At 37.4% G+C, this 22,106-nt stretch overlaps 1 long non-coding RNA gene across 4 annotated transcripts in view; it reads left to right on the forward strand.

The window, feature by feature from the left end:
- Nucleotides 1-20,874, forward strand: part of LOC148223883 (uncharacterized) — a 182,418-nt gene extending 161,544 nt beyond the window's left edge. For all 4 annotated transcript variants that reach the window (XR_015803023.1, XR_015803024.1, XR_015803026.1 and 1 more), the window contains 2 exons: nt 3,760-15,776; nt 19,272-20,874. This is a non-coding gene — a long non-coding RNA (uncharacterized LOC148223883). The remainder of the gene's footprint in view (nt 1-3,759; nt 15,777-19,271) is intronic.
- The last annotated feature ends 1,232 nt before the right edge of the window (nt 20,875-22,106 follow it).

Here is a 22,106-nt window from a genome sequence, read left to right on the forward strand (position 1 = left end):
TAGTCTAAGCATTTAAAGATACTGTTTTTAGAATGTTAAATGGAGTGCGAAAACTGCATTTTTTAAAGGGATATAATTTTTGGAAACACTTATTAAACCATGTCCAATATATCTTGTCAAATGCCTAATCTTTAGCATCCCATCCTTTGCTCAATATCATAAATAGGAACACTTTCACCTATGTAGCTGATTAATGAATCTTAAAGGGAGAGGATTTTCCTTGATACTTGAGCTAAACTTTCTTTTTACTGTTTCCTCACTCTTTTCATATCCCCAGGCCCATCTTTTTACATATTTCCTGTGTTATTATGCTAAATAATTCCTGTTCATCCTCATTACATACTTTTCATATTGAAATGCTTTCCTAAACTACACTGAAAATTGTGATTGTGTCATTAAAAATTATAATAATGCTATTCTGCCTCCCCCAAAGTCTATTTAACACAACACCAAGAGGGATCAAAAGCACTCAACCAATGGGTAAGAGAGGAGAGCCTTTCCAAAAGGCCAGCCCAATGTCTGATGTGAACAATTGTCAGGAAAGAGATGTTTTGGAGCCTTCTCTTTCCTCTCAGAGACACTTACCAGCCCCATGCCAACTGCTGCTTTAAGCTGTGAGTTTCTCCCAACCCTTACCTTGACCCTAATCCTTATCCTAGTGCCACCAGGACCATGAGACCAAGGTTTTCAGCCACACTGAGGAAGAAATTATCAGTTAAGAATTACGTTTATAGTCCAGTGCTTCTTCCAGTTTTTCCCTGCTCCAGCTGCAGTTGTGCTCCTGTTCTCTCCCCAGCTTTAGCACAACACATCAATGCTATAACTAGGATGCTGTTTTATTTTGAGCCCATGTCACAAATCCCTATCTCATTCCAGCTGCACCTTTAGGTTCTGTCTCTAACACCTCCTGGGATTACAAGTTAAGGTAACTTGTGTATTTATTGCTGAGTGAAGGAAAAAGCCTAGAGCTGTAACTTGAATGGGGCTGGGAAGTGACTGCCAAAGCAAGTCCTGGATTTCAGGGTTCTCCTGAGAATCTTTCCTTCTTGCCATGCATTGCGTCTTGAGCTAAGGCCAAGCCTCACCCCCTGCACTAAGTTTAGGTTTAGAATTCATGCTAAAGTTAGGGTTTGGATTAGGATTGGCATTTGGAGAGAAGGAAAGCCCAGAGCAACACCAAATGGCAGTAAGAAGGAACTTCGAGAGGATAGGCACATGGAGGGAGTCAGAAACAGTATAAAAAAACATGGAGATGGAAGTTTTATTGAAGTCTTTATACTTATTTGTACTCCAAGCATTTGGGCTTGCTTTTAAGTTTAACAAGACCTTTTGTGTAACTGAACATTGTGGAGGGAGCAGAAATCATTCCCAAAGTAGAGACCCTCTCTGAGCCCCTGGAAAGGGCCCCATGGAAAATGATACTTTAAAGATAAGAAATTGCTTGCTTAGAGTGACAAATATCAAAAAGTATTTTGCCTCCCTTTACAGACCCCTGTGTTATCTTTCTGTAATATTAGTGGTTCATTTTCCTCTTGTATTACTGGTTCGTTTCAAACCTAAAGTCCTTTGAAGATTGGTTAGTTTTAGAATTCCCTTGGTAATTGGTGCAAAATGTAAAACCCCCGAAACATATAAGAAACCCTTTAGAAACCCCACCCAGTGAATATGCTAGACAGATCCCTTCATAGAATAAAGCTATGGAATAAATCCTATCTTTGTATTCTGACCTCTTAACTCTGCTGGCTTGAGGGCACTGTGCAAGCCAGATTCTATCTGGGCAAGGCTTAGAAGCGTGCCCTGTTGCCCAGAACTGCTTGGGCAGTTTTGGGGTCTCACAGAGGCCCCCACCAACCGGTGACAGAGCATGCATAATATTTTGACTGAAAGATGCATCTTAAAATAAGAGGTATTCCTGCTTATGTTGTTTTTGACTGGCAGGTATTCCTGTCTCACTAGGAGTCTCATAAAACAAACAGGGTGTATATCAATACATATGCTCCTGACAGAAAAATAGTCAATGTAATGGAAGTAGTTTATATCCCAGAAGAGGTCTTTCTGTCTGAGAAATTCTAGAACATGGCAATGGACATTTTTTATCTTTGCAGAAGCTTTGAAATATTTCTTGTTGCAGTCATCTTTTTTCCCCCATATTTTTTCCTTTATAATCATCTCTCCTATTGAATGTGCTTCTAACCAGGAAGAGGTTTTGCAATATAACGAACTGTAGCACCACCAATAATTAATGCCATTCAATTTTACAGCCGTGATTTTCTATTTTCTTTCATCTTTGGTAGCTATTTACCCCTGTGCAAAGTGAGTACAACACTAACAAATCAGATTGCTTCTCAATTTACATATATACAATGTCATTGCTTAGGGAAACAGTACTTACATGAGTAAATGAACAGTTAAACAGCTGACTTACCATTTGCATCTGCAATCATAATAATGGCTTGCATAAACTAACTGTGCAATTGTACATGTCTTTGTGTGTATGCACCTGCCTTATAGTTCTCTTTACCTCTCTTACACATATATTTATGAAAATTTAGCAACTAATGCGTTTTGGTCTCCATTTCTGTTTTTTATGTCAAAGATGGCACCTCTATCAACACTAATTTTGCAATTATCTTGGGTCATTTCAATCAATATATAGTCTGAAATAAAGATACCAGTTAAAAATTTTATCACATCTTTTCTCACCATATTAAAAAAATAATAATAAAAGGAAAAAGAAAATGAAAGAATTTGTTTGGATTTCTCTCAGCCAGTACTGAAAAAGATCAATGTATCACCACAGAGTAAAGCATAACTAACTGGCAAAATTATACAGTATTGATGGCAAAAGCTTACTCATGAGTGATTTTAAACAGTCAAGATCTTGAGCATGCACATTACTGTGCAAAGCACTTACATAGCTGGCTAAATGCTGTTTCTTTATTTGGACTTAACAAACACTGTCAGTGGAAGAAGTTGACCCTTTAAGGGGTCTTCAGTGTCTCATCTGGGTCTGTTATGCATTGCAAAGCAATTGTCAGGGTGAGTGCTGTGTGCTTACTCTGACTCTAAGCATGCTAAATCAATTCAAAGAGATAAATGATTTTTTTCCAAAAGCAGTATCCTTGCTTTTGCCTTCTTGTCTGAAAAACAACTGAAATAACACAGGTTTCTGGACTTATGTGGGGATTATACAGTATATTAACTTTGTTCTTATCCTCTGCAGCAAGGTGAATTTAATCCTTTTAGGGTGCATACAGGGGATGCTATTTAATCTACTATATGTTGCTTCATTATTGTTGCTAATAATAATGCTATCTATAGTAGGTAGATGCTAGTTTTATGTCTTCTGTATCTCATCTGTCTTTCCCTGTAGAAAAGAAATGTGAAGATCTGTCTCAGATATTTAATTCTCGCAAAAATGCACCAAATTAATCATAATCTGATATTATTGTGATCCCAGCCAGTTTACATTTTAATAGATCTGGACCTAAAGCACAATTCTACAAACAGAAGTCAAATGTAACACCTGTCAGTCTCCTCTGTTTTGCACATTACTGTTCCAGTAACTTCAGTCAGTGCTGATGTCATCAGTCAATGGTGAAACATAAAACACTAGTGAGCTGAATCACAAAATTTCTTGCCTATGATAGTGTTCTTTTGAACTGCATCTAATTATCTTAACTGTGGTAACAAGATATTGCATTTTTCATAAAAAGATTTCAAAACTGAATGCTAATACAATGTATTTTCTTTTTGCAGATGATTCTGAATCTGAATCCTACTTGAATGACATCACGTACTGCATTCACATTCTGAATAGAGAAACTAATTCCATATGGAGTACACTTACTGCAGATGCCTTCCCATTGAAACTGAGACACTCTGCATTTACAGTTTTGTGAAATGTTCTAGTTTCAAATTAATTATAAAGGGGAACAAAGAAGTCTATCTACAGGAAAAGTAACCCATTGTTATGAAGACTCTCTCCAATATAGCAGCAGCTCCATTTGAACAAGTAATCACTGATTCCTTTAGGATACAGCAACTCTTGCCAAGATATGTAGCAGGACTGAAGGAAGCTGACAGGACAAACTGAAATGCAGTGACTGCTTATATAGATAGAAAAGGATTATATAAATGCTAGCAGACATTAAATAGAGTAGTGATCAGCCAATTTGCCAACACCTCAGAATACAAACTGACCACACTTGTTGGAGTTTTTTGCCCCCAGTAAAAAAAAAAAAAAACCATAAGGCTCATTACTTTACATACAAAATCTATGAAGTTATGCTGGCATGCTCAGAACATACTGCCAGGAATAAGTGTTCATTAGTGGCTCGGTCAGTGGACTGATATTCAGAGAATCCAGGTCTAAGTCCAAGAGAAATTGGTGTCTTGTCCAGTCATTTAGCATTGTTGGCTCAGTTTCTTCTGTTTCAAGGAGGGAAATAATACTGTTTATCTTATACAGTACTTAAAATACTCTGGACCCATGTGAGAAAGCAAGCTATCCATGAGGCTTAGTATTTTTATTGAATCTTTGCATGCATTTTAAAGAATTATTTTATTTATTTATTTATTTATTTATTTATTTACTTTTGATCACAAGCACAACATAGTAAAATGCTCACTCAGTAAGAAGGTACTTTTAAAGCAGGAGAATTTCATCCTCCCCAAGATCCCAGCCATACGAATTGGTTATTAACATTAGACTGAAGAATGTTATTTGGCATCTGATTTTCCAGATCTCAATTTGTGTAGCTTCCCTCCTAGGACAGTCATATTGTTTCAAAGTGAGGCTTTGCAACTTCTCCACCTTTGGATCTTATGTCTTTGTTTATGATTAATATCAACAATCATTAATTACTTGTAACTTAAAATCTCTCATCTCCACATAAGTATTTTTTTGTATAAAGCATGATGTGCATCTCTCAGCATGAAAAAGAGAATTCTAGAAGAGTGCAGTAACAATGCTAATAAAAATAAGCTAGCTCCTATTTTTTTTTATTTTATTTTTTTTTATTAAAAACAGTTCAGAATTTTAGAGATCTACTTTTTGGCCTCTTACCACAGTCTGAGAATACAAGATTCTCACTGAGGCAAGAAAGTGTCTTGACTCTTTGTACACCTTTGCAAAGGGATTGCATCTCCATCTTCTCTAAATCCTTGTATTAGGCAGTAGTTGTGCATAGGAAGGAGATGTCCCCTAAGCTTTCTCTCTCTAATGCTGACTAACACAGCTTTTTCAGCTTCTCATAAATCCTGTGTTCCAACTCCCTGTCTATTTTAGTGTCTTATCTCCTCTACTAGTTGCAGCATGACAACATCTTTCTTATCTCAAGTAACCCAAAACTCAATTGCAGTACTATAGATGCAGTCTCACAAGTGTCAGCTAAACGAGAATTGTCAATTCCCAGGACCTGTTGTCCACACTTGATAACACAATCTGGTACACAACTGAGCGTCTTCTCTGCAAGGGCAAATTTTTGTTCCATTTTCATGTTCATGTTGTTTGTTACAGAACTGAAGTTTAATGAGCCAAACTCACATGAATTGCAGGTTTATTTCAGCATTAAAAAAACCCAACAAAACCAACTCCATGACAAAAAACCCCCTACACAATAATCATTGATAAGTTCTAGACTGCAGGGTGGCTACTGTATGAGGATTTTATGTTACCTTGCTATTTGCAGACGTTTTGAGATGAATGGGAAGTAGATGCTGTGTTTTAAAAACAACAGATGAAATTTGAAGTAACTGAGAGGTTGTGTTTCACAATTCACGTATTGGTAATCTCAAGATAAAATGTCATCTGTTTGCTCATGTCAGCTACTCAAGAATAACTGAATCAGAATCTCTGGGTCAGTCAGTCCAACATGGGATTCTATTCCCTACCACAGCACTAACAAGTTCAATCCCGAGATGCAAACTGAAACAGGAAACCTGAGATGCTACAACACCACACAAATATTTTTAGCCCTAGAATTTACAGAACTGCTCAAGCACTTACGACATGAAAATGTCAATTTTTAAGTCAAGCCTGAAGTTGAGAGTTGGTCTTGACATAACTCAAGAAATTTGGCAACAAGCAATAAATTCAGGTTATAGAATGGTGAACTGTACTTAATATATTTAAATTCAGTATTTTACTGACCTTAGAATTTATTGCTTAACTTCCAGTACAAGTAACATTTAGCATAACTCACAAGCTTTTTTATCACAGAGGCCTGATTCGCATGGCAACTCTAGTTTGAGTAAATATCAAATATCTCTCTTTAATATCTCTCTGACTATATTCTTGCCCTCTTTTTGCTTATTATTTATAATTTGTGCAAGAGAGCACAACCCTATAATTTCCCATGTTCTTGTTTGGCAACTTCCCATTCATTTTCCCAATAACAACATGTTAGGTTGTTCTTGGCTGGTTTCCAGTTGCTCACCAAAGCCCCTCTATCACTGCCTTCATCAGCTGGGCAGAGGAGAGAAAATGCAATAAAAAACCTCTTTTGAGGTCAAGATAAGTTTGTTTTGGGAGTTTTGGCTCACCGGGTACTGTCATGGGCAAAACAGGCTTGACTTGGGGAAAAAAATGATTAAAATTTTTGCTAATAAAATCAGAATGGAATAATTCTAATTACTGCCTGGGCTCAGCTGTGATCCTGAATTCTCTCTCTGCCTCATCACCTCAGTGGTGCAGGTGGATGGGGAGCAGGGGCCGTGGTCACCTCATCATATGCTGTCTGTGCTGTTTCTTCCTCCACAGGGGCAGTCTTCTCACACTCTTCCCCCTTCTCCCCCGTGGGATCCTTTCCACAGGAGACAGTCCACCATGGACTTCTCCAACATGAGTCCTTTCCATAGTTCTTGAGGAACTGCTGCAGTGTGGGTCACTCCCATGGGGTGCAGTCTTTCAGGAACAGGCTGCTCCAGGGGGATGCCCCACATGGTCACAAGTCCAGCCACAGAACCTGCTCCAGCACGGGCTCCTCTTTCCATGTGGCCACAGGTCATGGAGAGCTTCCTCCAGCACAGGCTTCCCATGGGGTCACAGCCTCCTTCAGGCACCCACCTGCTCCATCCTGGTGTCCATGGCAGTCACCATGTTCTTCATCATGGGCTGCATCACCTCTGCTCCAGCACCTCCTGCCCCTTCCTCATCCCAGGCCAGGATGTTGGCAGGGCTGTTCCTCTCACACCTTCTCACTCCTCTCCACAGGTTCAGTTGTGCAGCTTTTCTCCCTTCAGAACCCTGCTATCCCAGAGGAGCTACCAACATCCCAGCAAGGCTGATGGGCTCAGCCTTGGCCACTGGTGGGTCCATGCTAGAGCCAGCTGCCATTGGCTCTGTCAGACACAGGGGAAACTTCTGCCACCTCCTCACAAAGTCCCTCCTGTAGCTCTCCTGCTACCAAAACCTAATCATACACACACAATAAGCCCCAAAATTTTATTAAATTTATTTGAGTAAGAAACGGCATTTTTTCCTCAAATATTTCTTTATTTCTTATATTAGCAGTGTATATACTGGAATGTAGTCATAAAATTGAACCAGAAATCCATTTCATCAAGTATATTTTCTCTACTTGACTACATATTTCATCAAGAGGTGGAAAAATAAATTATATAAGATATTGTTCTGGTCAGACTTTAATCCTAAATCTGGGAAGGTAGCTAAGATAAAGTTTTTATAGAATCAAAGTTTATGTAAATGCCATCGAATTTTGAGATAATTTGATTCTGAATCCCTATTGTCTTTTTCTGCATTTAAATTTTCTTCAGTTTTAACTTGTCTAAATTCAATTACTGCAAATTTTTGTCTTCTGCAAGCTTTGTTATTTATTCCTTTTTTTACACTATTTTAAAATAAACTGCAGCATTAAATCTTTTCCAAACTGTTAAAACCTACTGTGCTAACCACTAACCCTTTCTGTACATAATTTGTCATTAAAGTCCCATGGGAAAAACGATTCAATCAGTGTAATTTTCTGAGTATCTTCTCCTAGGCTTTTAAAATATTTAAGTAGATTTTTTTCCATTCCTTTTTGTACTTTCAACTGAAAATTCTTCAAAAGTTCTAAATAATTAAGAGGGACATGAGTTTCCACTAGCAAAGCCATCTGACTTCAGGAGAAATTATCTTATTCTACATATTTAATACTTAGAAACATGACTTTAAGAATGTATACAACACTGAAGTAACAGACAGTTCTGTTATTCTACACATTGGCCACATGTCAGAAGTAAAAGAAATGTGCTATACATATGCTTTGGCACTCTGATGTGGTTACAGATTTTCAAAACAGCTCTGATAGTAGGTTTGTGTGTATCACTTAATTCTGTTACATTTAGGGTTCATGTATTCCCAGTGATAGTCAATAGGTTGTCCACTGTAGTAAGGCAGTGTCTGTGTACCTACCCTTCTTTTGTGCTGTATGCAAGCATCTACTTGTCTTAATCACAGATGCAGCCCAGTAAAAATAATTCTTTTCATTACTAGTAAAAAGTCTAGGAATGTGGGATCTTAGAACTTGTCTGGGCTCGTCTCAGCCTGATCTGATTTTAGCTCATTTTAGAAGTGTGTAGATGTACTTGGTGACAAACACCACCCTTTTCTATTAATTGGGAAAAAGAAATAAAATTTCGTGCAAACTCCTTTGAGTAAGGACCTCATATGGCCCCATTTCTTCAGAAGCCTCTAACTATTGACTTTAGGACCTAGAGGAGCATTATAGAAGTGCAAGTAACATTAGAGAAAAAGGGTAGGTACTAGGAAGACAGTATCTAATTTCCAGTAGTATTATGCTGTAATACTTATAACTGGATGCAGTGTTTTGATTACACACTAAAATATAATTGGATGAACTGGATGAACTGTATATAAAACATGATTTCTTTTCTGATATCAATATTTTAGTATAAAACTTGAACACGCTTGTCAAAAGCTCACTATGTATATGCTAAACTTTGAAACTTTAAACATTTTCATTGACACTAAAAGGACAATCCATGTTCAGCTACACAGGTGCTGAAGTTTGGGTTTTATTTACTGAACTCTAAAGGATATATCTTTATTCTTGATACTAAATGTTCATGGAAAATACACTTTAACTTGTTGCCAATGTCAAATGTTATTTGGAGTCACCCTAATGAATAGTATCTGAGCTTAATCACTTGACAAATTGCAAGTGCTATTTTTCTACTAATGTCCTATCAACTCTATCAGTGTTGTTGCCTCTTTTTATCTTTATTTCTTTATTCTTCTGTCTTTGGTTCAGTTATTGTAGTCTCATTTGCACTCCCTACCCTGACATTCTTTGATACGCAATCATTAAAAATCATGGGCAGTTTTGTAAAGTTCTGAAGTTCTTTTTCCATTATACTACAGTTAATATCTCATTACAAATGTTATGTCAGATCCCTTGTGTGTGCAAAGGGTAGTTTCATTCAATGCTGTGGAAATGGTAGGAACAGAAGGGACTTTTCATCATCAGTCAGGAGTGAGCTGAGATTGCACCATGGTATTGAACCTGTAAGCAAGACCTGCCTTACTGTTGTTATTACTGTGATATTTATTTTGTTGTGGTTACTGACCCCTAGTTGAGGATCAACAGGAGTCAACAAAAATCAACAGTTACCTGAAGCACCACACCAGATTACAGCAGATGTTTAGACAGCCCATATGATGCACTGTGACCCAACAGCAAAGTATGTGGAATTTTCCTCTGAAATTGTGGGAAGGAGAAGTTGCAAACACCACTTCTCCATTTTCTCTTTTTTAAAGGGACATCTTTGGATACAGAGGAATTCCATCAGTATTTTTCGTCCTAAGGATGGTAAATGTTTTACATATGCCCAGTTTCTTCTTTGCTCATGCATTTTTTTCCCAGTGAGATTATTTGCCAGGCAGATGTAACTACTCAAAAGAGATGAGCAGGAAATATATTGATGAAATTGAGGGTAAGTTACAAAGGCACTGAATATCTGCACATTGAATTTAGAATCGTTTCACAATGAGAATGCTGTGGTTGATGCAGAGGCCTTCTAATTCAAATGCTGCTGTTATAAGGGAATCCAGTGATGCTGCTGAATATAATGGCCCCGTTTATCAGTACTATGTGCATGTTGTGTTTACACAATGCACAGAGATCATAGTGAAATTAAACACAGAAAATATGGCAGCATGCAGAGCATTGGATCTAGAAGACTTCTGAGGGCTTTTACCTAACTAACCAGGAACTGTCACTTGTGTAAACGAACTTTTTTATTCCTCTGTTTTAGAAAACTCCTATCAGTCCTGAAGACTGTCTTCCTTTTATGGCCAAGGACATCTTGTGACTTCATAGCTCCTGAGCAATTATTTATAAACTCTTCATAATTTCATCAAAACTGTCATTGTTTTAATACTTAGAATTGTTAAAATGTAAATAAAAATGGGTTTATGGCCTCAAACTTCCGACCAAATCCAAACCCTCCATGCAGCATCATTATAAGAGGCAATCCATGTATGCTCTTCCACCTGGATATTAAATCTCATTTCATCTTCATACTGTGGTGATTTCTCATCTTGTTTGGTTTTGGGTTCTCTCAGCTTGCCTAGTTGTTGGTACTTTTGCTGTGTTCAGTGTCTGTTACTGTCGTGTAGTTTATTTGGTAATTTCTCCTTAGACAGAGTTTCTGGATTCCAAAAGCCTATGCTCTGCAGCATGCCTTTTTTCTTTTTTTAAATTGTTGACAGAAGACAACAAATGAGGTAAAATATCTTTTAAAATGTCACTGATGCATTCGCCAAACACACTCTAGGAACTGTCATTTTATATTTGCACCAACTAGGTCTCCAGGGAAATTCTATGACAGAAAGTAAGCTGTGAGGAGTAAGCACCTTCTAACTATGTATTTATTTTTATATAATGGAAAACATCAGAAGATCAATTTTTTGGCCAATTTAGGTAATGGCACAGCTTGAGTATGTGTTTGTTGGGCTGGCTACTTGTATCTGTTTCAGAATTGAAAATGATGTTTAAAAGAAAATCAGTGAAGGAGATTGTATGTCTACTCCCCAGGACCTTTCCCTTTTTTAATGTTCTTCCTAACTTGAGCAGAAAATAAGAAATATGAGATTTCCTGTTCAGTGAAAGTATTTGAAATATTGTACCTTAGGAAGCTCCAACATAGAGCTCTTAAAAAATTTATGAGCACTCTCTGTCAGCCTTATTGTGGGTTTCTGTGTAGCACAGCCTGTGTGTGCAGGCAGCTCCCACTGGAACCATGAGAAGCACAGCAAGGACACCTGGCACAGTTAAGGGTACAGGTAAAACAATAGTTAAAGACACCTCTGTTTTTTTGGTGGGTTACCAAAGAAATACGGAAGTGACATTACAGCAGTGCAAATTCCTGAGCTGTCTGACAGCTGGAATGATGTGAGATGGAGTTCTTAGTAGTGGAATGACTTGAACATCTGCAACAAGTTTTTCTCTAGGAAAATGACAATTTACTTCAAAGAACTCCAGTTCTTGAAGGAAGTGTACAGTCTCCAGCAACTTCTTTCCTTCCCCCTCCCCACTCCCCAGAAATATCTTTATTCTCAAAGATAAAATGATGTATTAAAAAGTCATGTATGTTCTCTTCCATACTCTCAGGTATGTGACCTTCATGCTGATTTATTTAGTCTAATATATAATAAATATTTAATTATTTTTATGAAGTGGAAGTTCTTCATGTGGGGGTAAAAACAAATAGCACTTCTTGAAATTCCAGTTCCCAGAGAGCTGGAAGGAGACAGACCTTCCACGTAGGACAGGAAGAATAAGCAGATCATATATTTGGAATGAAATATTTTCTGTTCTGTGTAGGCCCTGTGGCTTTAATGGTCTAAGCAGTTCTAAAAAAGTCTTGTTCAATTTCATAATTTTATTGTATTCAGAGGTTTGGGGTTTTTCTTCTTTTTTGTCTAGATTTTTTTCCTAGGGCTTGCTGTTCCTAGCTAACTATAGACTGCAGGACACACAGATGTTAATGAGAGAGGTTGATGTTCTGCCTCATGTGCAGTCCCAACACCTTGATCCAGTACTAAAGCTTTTTGTTGCACAAAAGTTCCTGTTGAAATAGCAAAGTTGAATATATGTATTTAATTCTGCAGATTAATAATTTGTCTGCTTGCACTTTCTGTGTTTTCTACAGACCTTTCTCCAACAAAAAGTTAATTTTCTGAAGTAATTTTCAGGCCCAAACTAGCAAAGACATTGAAGCTTCACAGATTCTCTGGATAGTTAATGTTATGGTTGGGTGCCCAGGTACTGAGGCTCATTGCAATGCATAATTACCTTCAATAGGAGACAGAAGATTTTAAAAATCTTTCTGCATTTGAACAAATGAAACTCATTTCTCTTAGAAAGGAATGTACTGAACTCTTGTCTTCCTGATGAAATAAAACCACAAAGAATCACATATAGATTTCTCAAGAGCTAAATATTGATGAACCTCCTTAATCTCTGGACAGCACAGCAGTGGTGGTTTACAAATCCCTGGGCACATGGAGCCAGCACAGCCATCTTGGCTTCACTCAATTTCCATGGCCAAAACGTTTCAAACACCCTTGCAGGGAGCTCTAAAGAGCTGCCACTTGTGGCTTCTTCAGTTGTTATTCTGCAGTTGCCAGAATTGTGGCTATGTTTAGCTTTTCTGACACACTGCTGAGAAACTGGGTGACCTGCCTGTAAATGTGCTCTCCTCTGTAGGAAACTACCTGCTTCTGTCCACACCCTGTTCTTCTAGAGCACTTCTACACTGATGTAACAGTGCAGTGACTAACTTCCTAACTGCCAGGAATGGGAAGATCACCAAAAGCTGTTTTGTCAGTGGGATGGTCAGAGCTTCAGCCCAGCTCACTCTTCCAGTAATTTGCAGGAATAGACATTAAGTCAGGTTCCTTCTCTTTTGGCCAAACCAGAAGCAAAGTAAATCTTCTGGACAGAAAGACCATCCCCTTTCAGGTATAAAGAGAGATTAAACGTCTCACACCTGGAGTTTCAAGAACACACAGCACCAGTCACCAGGAGTTCAGCCAGCAGGAGTTAGATGAGACTGGAGAAATTTATTTAATTGTTGTGTTAAGACCTTAAAGAAAATTTTGTTCTTCCTGTATATGATTGTGTTCCTCAGATTTCCAGACAGGACTGGTCCTTCGTCAGTGTATTTATACTCATTTATGAAAACTCTAATGAGATTATTAGCACTGGTGTTGCTTTTGCAAGGAGAATGAAGAGCTGCTTCTCATAAAAATGAACTTTCTTCAGCTGCTCTTGTTTCATCTTACACTTTCTGAGCTGCAACAGCCAGAGTTATTTTAAGCTTGTCACAAATTAGCAGAGAATTGTGTAACCCCATGTTAGTATGGGAGCTAATGGGTCAGGCCAGGTTCGGTACTGATGTTAATTGCTCCATCTCTATTTGATGTCAATGGCACTGAATTATTTCCTGATAACAGAGGACTCAACCTTTCATTTTTCTTTTGCCACACAAGCATTGGTTTTGCTGAGTGGAAATCTCATTTGTGAAGTTTTATAGAGCTGGGCTGAGACACTCTGTATGCTAACACTAGAGATCTTATCTTGAATCCTTTTCTGTGGCTTTCAACGCAAAGTATAACCTACATTTCTATTACAGCCTCCCACCGTTTTTGAAAAAAAAAAAATTAACAAATATTTTAGAAAGGCGAAGGCGTCTCTTTCCCTCATCTTTTGTCTCCATCCTTCACATGTAGCTTTCCTCATCACACCTCTATTTCTAGTGTGCAATCTTTTGTACTCCTATTTGAATTTTTCATCTTCTTTATTTTCCTCTTTGATTCTGTTTCTAGACTCTTACCAGCAATCACATTCTCTGCTTTGCTGTTCTGTGATTAGAGTTTTATTTCTAGTTATTATCTTGCTATGTGAATTTTCTGAAAATATCTATCATCTGGAATTGCATCTAGTAATTTTAAATATTTTCATTTATATGCCCTCCCTTCTACCCTCTCGCTGTCCACCTTTGTCATAAAGAGTAAGAAATATTTGCTGACAAGAACTGAATCTTTCCTGTACTTTCACGCACACACAGTTATTTGCTTTATATAGGTCAAGAATTTCACTGATAAGTGATTATTGAAGTAATACTTTTTACTTATTCTGTTTAGCATTTACATGTGGATTTTTTCTGCCATTAAAACTGAGGTTTAATTGAAATTCAATTTTGTCTGCCAAATTCTTGTAAGTTCTTTGAGTCTTCTTTGAAGATTAATAACTGTCTAATTATAATAATGGTGTTAATACAAGCAATTTTCTGAAGGAAGTAAAGAGTTTGGTTTCTGTAAGAGTTTAGTTAAGGCAGTCTTATCTGGGAAACCTGCTTCATGAAAATATTCTGAGTTTAAAAAACATGATAGAAAAATTATTTCCAAGGGGACATAAAAAACTTTGGATAATTTTAGTCATCTAATTCATAGGAATGGTCTGCCACCAATTTTAGTGGCAGACACTATGTAAGGATGAAGGAGAAGGTCCCTGAAGGGACAGTAAACTTCAGGGCAGAGGTAGGGACAAGAGGCTTAAGTGGCACAGGGCAGCATAGGCATGGAAATTCCTTAAGTTCACATTCTTTTGAACAGAAAAAATGAACACATCTTGAAGGTGTAGATCTACTCCCAGCATGTCTGTACCCTCTAGAGCATGTGGTGCTTGCCATGCTTGGGCACTGCTTGGGACACCACCATGCATACCCAGACTGCATGGCAGCAGTGAGGTCCAACAGCCACACACAGCTTTTCAGTTCTGTTCGGTGCTTAAGCCTCAGCTGCTGTGTAATATCCACCCTGATGATGTGTTCACTACTGAATGAGGATAAGGACAAAGACAAACAAGTGCTTACAGTCTTCCAATACCTTTCTGTAATGGACACTTAGAGATACAGTTCACTGCAAGAGTTATGAAGGAGTTCAGACTATAAAGCTGCAAGAAAATTTAAATTATGGACTTGGATATGCTGATACTTACATGATTATGATCACATAAACTTAAGCAACTTCAGTGAAATAAATTTCATTTATTGCATTTTAACAATGTTTAAATAATAGCTGACCCAGATGAACTAAACTTCAAAAATTATCACTGCTTAGAAATCAAACCGAAAAAATGATCTGTTCCTAACAACTAGGATTTCTTCAAAGAAAATACTAGTCCATAGTCTTTTTATTTGAATGTCTCTTCTTAAATTGTACAAAGAATTTGGAAAGCATGTAGGCGAAAGCAAACATACTTTGGGAGGCAAATGCGAGGGAATTGTCTTTGGTACTTGACAGCCATGGTTACATGAGGAGGTTAAAATGTGATAGATCATAGTGGAGAAACAGCACAGTGCATGAAAGAGAGGTAGCCCAGTCCCAGTAATGACAGCCTCATCTCCAGATAAGCACATCTTACTGAGGAAATCATGCTTGTTTTCCCCTCATGTTTTCAAATTTATGAATGTATGAAATGCTTGTTTATTTCCAAGTAAAACCCAGATTCCTGCTTGAAGCATCACCTTGTCACTTATGTTCTCATTTTAGAAGGAAACTGACTTTTTAACAGTGAATGAAGATTACTTCTCTTTCCAGCTTTTATTTTTTCATAGGTTTTGATCCAAGAAAGCTGCACATCCATAGAAATGGTCCTGGATCCCCATTAGGAGAAGAGATAAATACCTCCTATTTTGTAATCCTAGAAAGGAGATGGACTTGCAAGCAGAGCAGTGAGTTTCTAGTAAGTACATTCTATCTGCTGCACAATGTTGAGAATGGAACAGTCTTTAGTAGTAGATAAAATAAGTTTATTTTTGAAAAAGTTATACTTCTACTCCATTTAAATCCCCTCCTTTTTAAAAATTTCATATGTCTTTTTGTGTCTGAGTGGTGGCTAGATTTCTTTTCTCCTTTCTTTACTATTTTTTATTGTTCACTCTGTTTTTGCTGTTATTTCTCTCTTGAATTTCAATAAATTTAGGGTAGTATGAAGGGAAATAGGTACTAATGAAGTGAATTTGGTCAATGACTGTGGTGTGTCATACACTGTTTCATATAGAAGCAATAAAAGGTGGCCAATGTGATACTAAACTTTCTGAAGAAACAAAAAGGGCCTGAAGACACCAAGGGTCAATTAACCTGACTTTTCTACTAGGCAGATGTGTAGATTCATGCAGCCTTTTTGTTTACTTAGCTTAATAGCCATCTAAATGCCAGTATCCTTTTGCATATTAAATATATGTTAAGGATTCTCTCAGAGAAAATGTAGAAACATGAAATTTATGAAACCAGGTAAACACACTTTATAGTGAGTGATGAGTATCCTGTGCACTAGAGTTAATGGAGAAATGGTGAGAAGTTATCTGAGGAGGGAAGAGTTGCTCTGTAGGGGGAACTCCTAATTCACACATCTACTAGGGGTCTTCTGAAGTCAACAGCATATCAGTAGGGATTATCAAACCAATATTGCTGGAGAAATTAAGCTGTCTCAGGAAATAAAGAAAAGTCCCCTTATAGGTCAGCAACTGTTTAAAAGGTAGTAAATAAAAGGTAGAGTATCTACTTGGCTGCGACAATAGAAGACGGAACTGAGATCCAAGTGCTATGTAGCGTAAGTTTTAAAAATTTGGAAAATCTATTAATAGGGAAATAAGAGAGTTTGTATATGATTTGTATGATATCATATTTGAACCAGAAATATTTAGGGTGGCTGTCAGTTGTTACAGAAAATTTTCATGCTAACTAAATGCTACAGTGACAAAAATGCAGTGACATTAACTGTCATAGATGCAAAGCAATGTAAATGAATAGTAATAGTAGTCTCTGATAGTATCCAGGTAACTATGGTTAAAGCTATTATGAATAAAAAAGAAAGAGAAAGGTTCTTTATATTTTTAAAAACACCTAGAATACGGATGAAGTGAAGCACAGATGTCTCATTAAAACTTTCTGTGCTTAAGAGAATCTCAAGTGAAACTCAAATTTTGACTTCATTTTTTGGCTAATCCAGTTACTCTTCCCCTGTACAGTCATAAAGCCAGAGAGAAGTTTTCTCTTTAATAAGAATTCAACTCCAAGGACAGACAAGAAGCTTTTCAAAGCTGCATAAGGAGGAGCTGGGCTCCAAATTCACTGACTTCCAGTAGAAATGAAGTGCCAAATAAACATATGTGTCTTTATTTAGCTCCTCCCCGTAACCACCTACACACAAACTAGCCTAGTTTCTTATCCACACCGTGTGGGCAGAGAATGGGAAAATAGCTCCTGGAAGATGCTCCTGCTCTGTCCCTGCAGGAAAGAGGGAAGTCTCGGTTGCTCCTAAGGTGCTCTGACTGCAACTGCTCAGTAACAAACCAAGACTGTCCTGGCAGGAGAATTGCACATCCCACTCCTGTGAAAACCTGGGTCAAATGTCTGGGTGCAGCACAGCCACAAATATCAGCCTCTCCTGACAAGACCTGCTATCTTTACTTAGCTAAAGAATATAGCTGAGGTTCAGCACTTCTCTCTTCCCTCTTTACCCCACACCCAGACTGTCAGACTTCAGATGGCTGAATTAGCTTCCCCAAGTTAAAAAACTCACAGTTTTGAGTTAAGCATTATCGAAACTCTCTTCAAAGATATTCCCTAGCTTTCCATAACAGGAAATATATGGTTTTATTCATCCAAATGTTTTTATACCTTTCCAAAGCTGAGTAACAATTTTCTTTGGTAATCTAGAGTCCCTGGAAAAGAAACATTTCATTTACTATAAAACAATTGTTTTGAATACTTTATACTTTATTTCAAGTATTTTTAAAATGAGGAAATGGTATCAGTAGGATCAAAGGATGTTACAATCCAAAAACATGAAAATTAGTGATTTCATTTTGGAATTATTTTGCAAGTTTTTTCCAGATATTTTTAGAGTGTAAAATTTGAATGACTACCCAATGTTATCAAATATTTAGCCCAGGAAAAGAAAGCAGTGGTTGTAAAATCTCACTATATTTCAAACAGTCTCTCATCCTTCGAATCTACCATTAATAATAATTTTAAGAAGATGAGATTTTATTCCAAGTTTCCACCTTGGGGAGTTTTCTTTTTATCTTGGCATTGCAAACCTTTGAAAAGAAGCATTTCGAATGGAAGGCATGACAGATCTTTTAAATGGAATATGCAGCTACTGAGCTCCACACTATAATTACTGTCATACTGAAGAAGGTTAAATATTTATGAAGAATGTGCTTTTTATCAGTCAGTCTAATTTTTAAACCTGAATTATGTAATTGTATTGAAATGCCAGTAATCAAAGGGGGGTTCTTTCTTGGCAGGCATAAGGTTTTCACCAGCCTCATTTATTTGTGAAGTGTGGCCAATATAAACAAATTCTGTGTAGTTTTATGCATTTTGGATCAAAATGAAATTGGAACCAATTATGCCAAATAACTTCTTAGGCAATTCCTGGCTGTTTTTTGGCTTGTTTGGTTTTTTGTTTTTTGGTTTTTTTTCCTCCAGAGATCAGAAATTTGACTTAATGTATACTGAGGTTTTTTTCAGTCACTTTGTGAATATCTTTATCCCCAAATTTGGTTAGGCTAAATAGCAACTTAATCTTAGAGTCTTATTAGCATATTTTGCTGTATTGAAATCATGCAGAAAACTTCTGAATATTTTCCTGCCAAAATTTACTTCATAATCCAAATTTCCCTGATGCTTGCTCTTTATTAAGTTTGCTGAAAGTATGTTCCAAATTCCGGTTTTACCAAGGTTATTACAGGTACCTTTTACCTCATATTGCAATCCTATAATAAAAATACTAATAAACAAAGAGGTGGAAATTTTTCTGTTTAATAATATGATTGATTCACATCAAGTCTCACTATTTTTATATGACTCTTTTGTGTGAATTAATCTAGAACACTGAAGAGACATACCAGGCATACTGGTCTGAAGAGACATACTAGAAAAAAATATCCTAAATGATGTACAGACTTTTATAGTTAATCAGGCTTTTAAAGCTTCTAATGAGGGTTCTCCATCTGGAGAAGCAATGCACGGTGCTGAACCTGCTCAGTCTAGAGAGGGTCCTCATGAAGTATTCAGGTTATTACTGGGAGGAGGTGAGGGGTGTCTGCTTTTGAGGTGGAAACTACATCAACTACTTAAGCAGCACCTTCAGGATGTGATCAATAGAATAATAGCTGTCTACAGAATGTCAGATCAGCCAACCCTCCAAATGTTTCCTTCTTTCCAGGAATGGGAAAGGAACAGACACAGCCATTTGAGGTTGTATGAGAAGAATGCTACCCCTTTGTATTCATAGGAATCCTGCCGTGGCACAGCTTTTTTTCTGAAAGAAAACAAGTCCTCCTCAGCTGTGTGAGGGGAGTGCTCTTGTCCTTGGGAGGAGGTCCTGGACCCTGCTTCCAGGAGAGCTGCAAGGACCATGCCCAGAGCAATAGAAGTGAGCACTCTGTAGTGCAGAGTTTTCTGATGGCTACTCAGAGCAACTTTCTATTAGCAGTGCAGGGCAGCCCTTCTGCGGGACAAGTCTCATTGGGCACAAGATAGGGAAGGTATGGGACAAAATTCTGGTGTGAGCTCCATGCAGTGAAGCACTTTTCATTCTAAGGAGGCCTGGTTTTTCACAACTTCCAAAAAATATTGTAAGGGCTAAAAGTGTCAGTAAAGCTGAGTCATGAAGCATCTAGTACTTAAAATTAATTAGCTCTTTTTAATTTCATTGCAACTTACGTAACAATTTAGAATTTAAAAAACAAATTGGCATTGACAGAATTAATTTTCTTCTATTCAAGCTATAAAGCTTGGAATATATACTTTCAGAATTTGTTATGAATTTAGTATTGATTATTTCTGATTCTTTCAGGGTTCAGTTTTGTTTAGTTGCCAATCTGAACACAAAGAGTTAAATCCTGGGAAATGGCAACAAGGTTGTTAAAGAAGTGCCCCAGAAGGTAGAACAATGACACAGATAAGGCAGCCTAAGGTATATAACTTCAAAGAATTTTAGATATGAATGGCTTCTGGGCTGTTGGGATACAAACTGGCTCTGTGGAGGCTGGGGTACTCTTCCTAGGGCTATGCCTGGGTGCAGCAGAGATCTGAAACTTCAAAGACTTTAGGAAAGGGGAGGGGGCATTAATAGATTAGGAAAGGCTATGAGGGATGAATCAATGGAAGGCTGACAGTCAGCTTGCAAGAGACATGGGAAAATATTGAGTGTGGTGAGCTGATGGGGTGTTGAGGTTTTTGCTTTGTTTTGCTTTACTTCCTGAAATGAGGTTAGTTCAGCTCATGAGAAAATAAAAGTTTCACACAGTTCTGTGTATGTTCCTACTTTTCCAGAATTCATGTTTTACTTCTTGTTTCCCAGGTGCAATCATATAGCTGTGACTCAGTACATATGTTTGTGTCCAGTGTTTTATTGTTACTCAGATGACTCCTGGGAGAGGTTAAGCTGCAAATCCCAGTAAAGAGAGATGGAATAAAGGTCTAGCATCTCTGATTTACATTCTTGAAGATCCAAGGGAAAGAGATTTTCATGTATCTGTAGCTGTGACAGTGATGTTCATAATTGTTTCTCCAACATTACATTAAAAGAATTATAAAAATCTGATTCTTCTCCTCAATGAAGGCAGACTGAGGACAGTCAAGATCATCATAGACCATTAAGATTATATCTGTTTTGTCCAGAGTGACCTTGTACGGAAGTTATCTGTGTTGGTAATATAGAAAATGAAAATGTTACATAATTTAAACGTTGTTATCTAGTCTCTGTTAATTTTATTTTTTAAATCTATTTTCTATTAAGTAAAAATGTTTCTTACAAAACCATTCTTCTTTATCCTTTGTTGCTTTATATTCACAGATGCATAAAGGATTAACTTTTAATTCCTTTTATATTGTGTAAATAGATTTGCATTATATATATTGCTGATCAGCTTCTAGCAGGTGCAAATCCCTTTAGGTGTTATCTTGTGGACATTTTTAAATTCCCTTAGTTCTTAGTTGAAGATTATTTGAAAGGGCAATAAATGTTGAACCAGGTTGCTACATTCAGAAAACGACAATCAGAGCAGAAGGGTTTGGAGGGAAATCTTCATGAGGAGCTGCTGAAGTCACTTGTTCTGTTCAGCCTGGAGGAGACTGAGGGGAGACCTCAGGGAGGTTAAAACTTCCTCGTGAGGGGAAGAGGAGGGGCAGGTACTGATCCTTTCACTCTGATGGACAGTGAGAGAACTCGAGGAAATGGCCTGAAGCTGTATCAGGAGACCTTTAGGGTTGGTTATCAGGAAAAAGTTTTTCACAAGAGGGTGGGTGGGCACTGAAACAGGCTCCTCAGGAAAGTGGTCACAGCACCAAGCCTGGCAGTGTTCCAGAAGCATTTGGACAATGTTCTCAGGCCCATGGTGTGATTTTTGGGATGTCCTGTGCAGGTCCAGGAGTTGGGCTCAATGATCTTGATGGATTCCTTCCAACTCAATATTTTCTGTGATTCTAGGATTCCATTATACTAATTCTACTAAGACAATATTGGTTTTGCTTAAAACGTGCTAGCCTGATTTCTTTTTTCTTCAAAACAAACTCAATGTCCTTGAAAATGTAGGGATTATATAAAAACTGCATAATATTTGAGAGAATCTGAATAGATAAGTCATTAAATGCAAGTTTTAGCATTTGAGTGGAGTCTGTTATACCTCTAGCAAGTAGCTCATCTGAGGCCTTAAACTTCAGTTCCATTCCCTCAAGTATCAGTGATTTGAAAGGCACTGGGAGTCAGGGGCAAATTGCAGTAATGATAAATGTTAGAATTATGTGGTTTAAGGGGTATAATATACAAGATCTGAAGAAAAGCTGTTTGTTTCTAAAAATATCTCCATAAGCATCCTTAGGGGAAATTCTATTGTTCCCTTTCCAGAATCCCAATCTCATTTCATACTTAAGTACTCGCACAATTTTAAAGGATCATGGTGAGGTACCTATAGGTTTTTTAATTCTGTTTTGGAATCTTTCCTGACAAAATTCATACAAGGATGTTCTAAATTACACTTAGCAGAAAATATAGCAC

The sequence above is a fragment of the Sturnus vulgaris genome, chromosome 4 (genome assembly GCF_052056855.1).
Source record: "Sturnus vulgaris isolate bStuVul1 chromosome 4, bStuVul1.hap1, whole genome shotgun sequence".
In the NCBI taxonomy this organism is placed as follows: Eukaryota; Metazoa; Chordata; class Aves; order Passeriformes; family Sturnidae; genus Sturnus; species Sturnus vulgaris.